This window comes from Lepidochelys kempii, chromosome 8 (genome assembly GCF_965140285.1).
Source record: "Lepidochelys kempii isolate rLepKem1 chromosome 8, rLepKem1.hap1, whole genome shotgun sequence".
Lineage (NCBI taxonomy): Eukaryota > Metazoa > Chordata > Testudines > Cheloniidae > Lepidochelys > Lepidochelys kempii.
The window spans coordinates 60503630-60509192 of record NC_136387.1 but is presented as its reverse complement, the minus strand read 5'-3'; positions in this window follow the sequence as shown (position 1 = coordinate 60509192).

Here is a 5563-nt window from a genome sequence, read left to right as displayed (position 1 = left end):
AACTTCAGTTTTCTTCTTCATACTTGCATTTTTTACATTTTGACGATGTAATTGTCATCCACGAAATTAACATAGTGTTAACACTTAAATCTAAAACTATTAAAATGTGACCTGTGAACAGTAAACACAATCTGTATTCTGCAGAATGCAGAGAGATAGCAGGCGCACAAAATTCGCACAGCACAACATCTGAATACTGAAAGACACAGTTTCTTGATAGAATGTGCATGTGCAACTTCTCTTTCTATACATCTCACTCTCACACCCCAAGTTCACCACAGCTTAAATTCTCTTGAAGTATTTCCCAAAGCCCTCCACCCCCCATTCACTGCCTATCAGACTCGGGGACTGCGGGTAGGAGGGGGGAATTAGGGGCTTCTGCGCTGCAGCAGGTGGTGGGTCTCGAGGCTTTGGCCCCAGAAACCCCTAGCCCCACCACCCTGCCACAGGGCAGAAGCCCCTAATTCCCCCCTCACAGTCTGGTAGGTAGAGAACGGGGGTTGTAGGGGGTTCCGTGAGCTGCACTTTAACTGTAAAAGAGCTGCATGTGGCTTGTGAGCCGCAGTTTGGCCACGCCTGTATACTGATCATCATATTGGAAGCATAGTATATAGATTTCATTAATATAGTATGAGGAAAAGCCAAGGAATTTCTATGGCACCAACTATAAATATCTTATTTTAATATCTCCAGATTTTATGCATATTGGACAAATATAGAGGAGTTCTGGACCAATTTGGGCAATTGTTTAAATGATTATATCAGTGAATTTCTAAAATTAGGTGTGCATAGAAACAAAAATTCTATTTCAGAAAGACAAGTCAGGTTCTGCTAGGCATTTTAATAATACATTAGGTCAATTGAGCTAAAATTAGCTCTAACTGTCTGTTATACAGGCTGCATCGTTCATTACCTGAAGTTGAGCATCATTTGAAATGTTGCAAATACAATTCTGCCTTGCAATATAAAAATCAGATAACAGCATTTCTGGTCTGATTCTTCTATCTGACAACTACACTGAAAGGGCCTGATCCAAAGCACAATTAAATCAATGGGACTCTTGCCACTGACTTTCATGGGGTTTAGACCAGGCCCTAAGCAAGAAGACGTCACATCGGTACAATTAGGATTAGACTCTGGGAATGTAAGTTTTGAATCATATAATACGTGCATGTGATGATCAGTAAATTACATAGTGCTTCCTAGTCACAGAACGGGAACTAATGCACACCATTAATTAAGATCAAAGAGAAAGAAAAAGGACCCCTACTTCTTTGAAAATGTTATTGGCACCACTGAAACTTCACTTTTCCAATCTGAGTAGCCCATTCCAGGAAGACTACCTGCTGAAGAGCAAGCTAATTGTTTCAGAGTAAATTACTTAGTGCTGTTGACACATTTATCTATTGATTATATAAACTATTTGTGTTTGGATGCACATGAAAGACATTAAGTAGTTATCCAACCAATAACTGAATACTCCTCCCCCCTAACTGAAGGACTGAGTTTTAAAGTAAGTTCACATACGTGCACCTACATAGTCAATTACAAAACTGGAAGTATGTGGAGTAAATAATAATGTTACTCATTAACACTTAATTTAATATTATCAGCATAGCTTCCAACCCAGGGTAAAAATGTAAATTATTGTGATTAGTTGATATACTTATTTTTATTACAGTAATAAACTTTGACAGAATAATTATGTGCCAAATGTCACAATATCCTGAAGCACTTTCACATAGTATTACTGAATACACAGTACACTGGTATTATCTTACAATTTTCTTAAATAAGAGATCACAGGATGAAATAGCAGCTGATCAAGATCACAACAGTCCCTGGGCAGATGACAAACTATTAGGAAGAACGCTGGCCTTGTGGACAGTGATTCAGGAGACTTTTTTCATGAGAAAATCCAGATTTTGGGTGAAATCTGTCACTTTTGAAGTCAACGGGAGAACTCTCATCAGCTTCAGTTGGGCCAGGATTTCACCCTTGACAAATCTAAATGTATCTGAGCTCATTTTTCCTGGGGAGAATACAACTTCTCTACCTTACATGGGTTACAATAAAAAACATTTCAGTATCCCCTTTTCAAAATGTTGGGCACTTCCTAATCACCATCTAGCCACAAAGAAATGGTGGTCACAACTCCCATGTTGGTACCCCATAGTTTAAAGATGAAATTCAGTGGTATGGGTAATTTTTAATTACAATTGACTCATGTGGGAACATTAGGTTACTATACAAAGGACACAATGTTTAAGTAATTTTAAACAGATGCACTCTGCATTATCATCAATATAATCAAAATTTTGCTTATGACAACCCATTTTTTATAATCTATTTAAATAGAAGTTTCTCCAGCTGATGCACAGAATCCATAAACACTTGCATCTCCCAGTGGACCCTGCCATGTATCTGAGCAGTACTGTACTAGTGAAGTTTTCCATAAGAGTGACTATATGGCTAATTAAATTCCCATGACTGTGTCTTATTGTTGTTACAAAGCTTTAAGGGAATGATGTTTGGCAAGTTGCTCCTCTGTTGCATTTTTCATTTCCTTCAGGTCAGCTTCTCTCTTCAGTATGTTAGAATTCCTCTTCAAAACAAGCTTACTATGCAATACAGTCACTGTTTTAAAAATGTTTATGGCCTGCAGCCATGTAGTGTCTTGGACTAGCTCATGAGATGTCACATGATAGGCAGGGTTAGGCCCTGTTAGCACTTGGCTGGAAGACATTCAAGGAACCCCCAAGATGTTCCAGAAAGTCTTATTTTCAGTTTGTCTAATCCACCTTGTGATGTTGCACCCCATAATGCTTTATAGAAACATAACTGGAATACGTTTTATGCTAGATATGCCACGTAATATATCTTTGCAAAGGTTATGATCTACTGAATATATTCATCCTATTTGTATGCATGTATCATTTTTATATCTGAAGTTATGAGCGCTGGCTCTATGCTTGTATTTAAACTGTTTGCGGTAGGTAGCATATAAGACAGATTTGGTCAACATAGTGTGAAGGGGTTATTCAAGTAATTGGGAGTACTTAACTAACAATGGACTTTGGGAGATGCCAATCACATCTGAGCTTTCTTGGGAACATTCAAATGAACATGTAAACAATGGCGTTGGCCTTCAAAAAGCTGAATCATTCATAGACATGTGACTTGCCCAGGTGGCTAGAGACCCCATCTTGTGGCTGGGATGTTGCACAAGAGAGAGAATATAAAAGCCCCTGGGAACCCTCTCCATTTTGTCTTCAGAAGATAGCCTCTTCATCCCAAAGAGATGCCTGAAAGAAACTGGAACAAAGGACAGTAACTATGGGGGTATGAGTGATTGCTGGACCCAGACTAGGAGGAAGTCTAGTCTGTAAAAGAAGCTTATTGGAACATCTCTGAGAGTGAGATTTACCTGTATTTAGTTTCCTACTGTATTAGGCTCAGACTTGCGTGTTTTATTTTATTTTTCTTGGTAAATTTATTCTGTCTGTTATTATTTGGAACCACTTAAATCCTACTTTTTATATTTAATAAAAATAACATTTTACTTATTAATTAACCCAGAGCAAGTAAGTAATTCTTGGGGGAGCAAACAGCTGTGCATATCTCTATATCAGTGTTACAGAGGCCAAACAATTTATGAGTTTACCCTGTATAAGCTTTATACAGAGTAAAATGGATTTATTTTGGGTTTGGACCTCACTGGGAACTGGGTATCTGGGTGTTGGAGACAGGAGCACTTCTTAAGTTGTTTGCAGTTAAGCCTGCAGCTTTTGGGGGACGTGGTTCAGACCTGGGTTTGTGTTTGTAGCAGGCTAGTGTGTCTGGCTCAACAAGGCAGGATGCTGAAGTCCCAAGCTGCCAGGGAAAACGGGCTCAGAGGTAGCCCCAGTACATCAGGTGGCAGTGCCAAGGGGGTCTCTGTGACCCAACCTGTCACACACTGAATAAAGAAGAGGGAACAGGAGCAGCTACCTGATCACTAGCATTCAGCCATCTTGACAGAAGCAAAAAAAGAGTCAACTGGCAGGCTATGATTACTAGCCTATGTGCAAATATGCACCCTTCTAAGTAAAGGCATTTCCCAGTTGAAATAGAAGCAGTTTTGGCCCCTCTCACAGTTGCATTTAATACTTTCTTAGCCTCAAATTAATATTGATTCATCATCATGCCAAAGGGTAAGGCTTATATTTTGCAAAACGAGAATGTAAATACAAAAGGAGAGTTGTTCTCTTTAGAGGACTAGCATTAGAGAAAGTACAGTTTATTTATTGTACCTGGTTATTCTTTTTTCACCAACCTTTGATTCGTTTTCAGAACCCTGGTTTCTACCATGCTATAAAGCATAAAGTTCCCGACAGGAATAGCATTTAAAAGTCATTTGGCATTTGCAGATTCCATGACGGTATTTACAGGTATATGCTTTGTGCTTCAGTGCTCCATGTGCTCCAGGTGCATCTGTTTTGATTACAACAACCAAATGAGGTTCACACACACACAGACACATTCACTCCTTTCTCCCAAATACATACTATAGTATGGATGTTTTGAAGAAGCTAAGAAAAGATTGTCTTTGGTTTTTTTCCCCTCCTTACCCCAAGGTTTGCTTCAATAATCACTTTTTTCTCTTTAGTTGTTGTTTTTTTTTGGGGTGGGGGGTGTTTGCCCACAATTCATCTTCTGAAAAAGTGACTGCATACATTGGCCTGTGGCCTTTGAGCAGAAGTTGGATGCAGATTTTAGAAGATAATAAAATGCCTACTGAGGAAAGTACAAGGAAGTTGACATGCTTTTTATGTTTTAAAAGATGAAACTTCCCTTTGCTCAAGGAATGTTCAAGCTGCAGTGTTCTTCCAGGCTCTAAGTAAGGGTTGATGAAAGCAATTCTGTAATTCAGAACGGCTTTTTCCCCAGCCCTAATGAGGCCATAATTACTGAGAGCTGATGCTTTATTTTTGAGACTCTAGTACGGAATGATGATTTTGAGATGTAAAAAGTACCAATACAGTATATAATCTGAGATTTACTAACACCCCCACTCCTGCAAATAGTTCCAGACATGCTTAACTTTATGCACGTGAAATCAATAGGATTACTCTCATGTGTAAAGTTAAGAATAAGCATATACATAAGTTTTTGCAGGATCAGCATCTAAGCCATTATGATAATTAGTCAATTGTCACATTAATTCCAAACTATTAGGTATTGTGACAAAGAAAAAAAGAAGCATACAGCTGTGGAAGAAAAAAAATGCTAAAAATGTAAACCAGTACATAAAAGGTAGAAAAATCAATAATAATTTGAAACCCAAAAAAAGGACGTAAGCAGCTACCAAAATATTTTATCTGTACATTGACTTATAAAACAAAGAAGGCACTACCCTACACCAAAGTGGAGATGTAGAAAAAAATAGTTTTGACACACAATTATTATTTGATAGTGTTCTGTGACATTTTTTGCTTCTGAATTCCAGTCCTTGAGGATTTCTCTCTCTCTCGCTCTCTGACAAATATTGAACAGTGCAGTGTAAGGCACAGAGTTATGATTT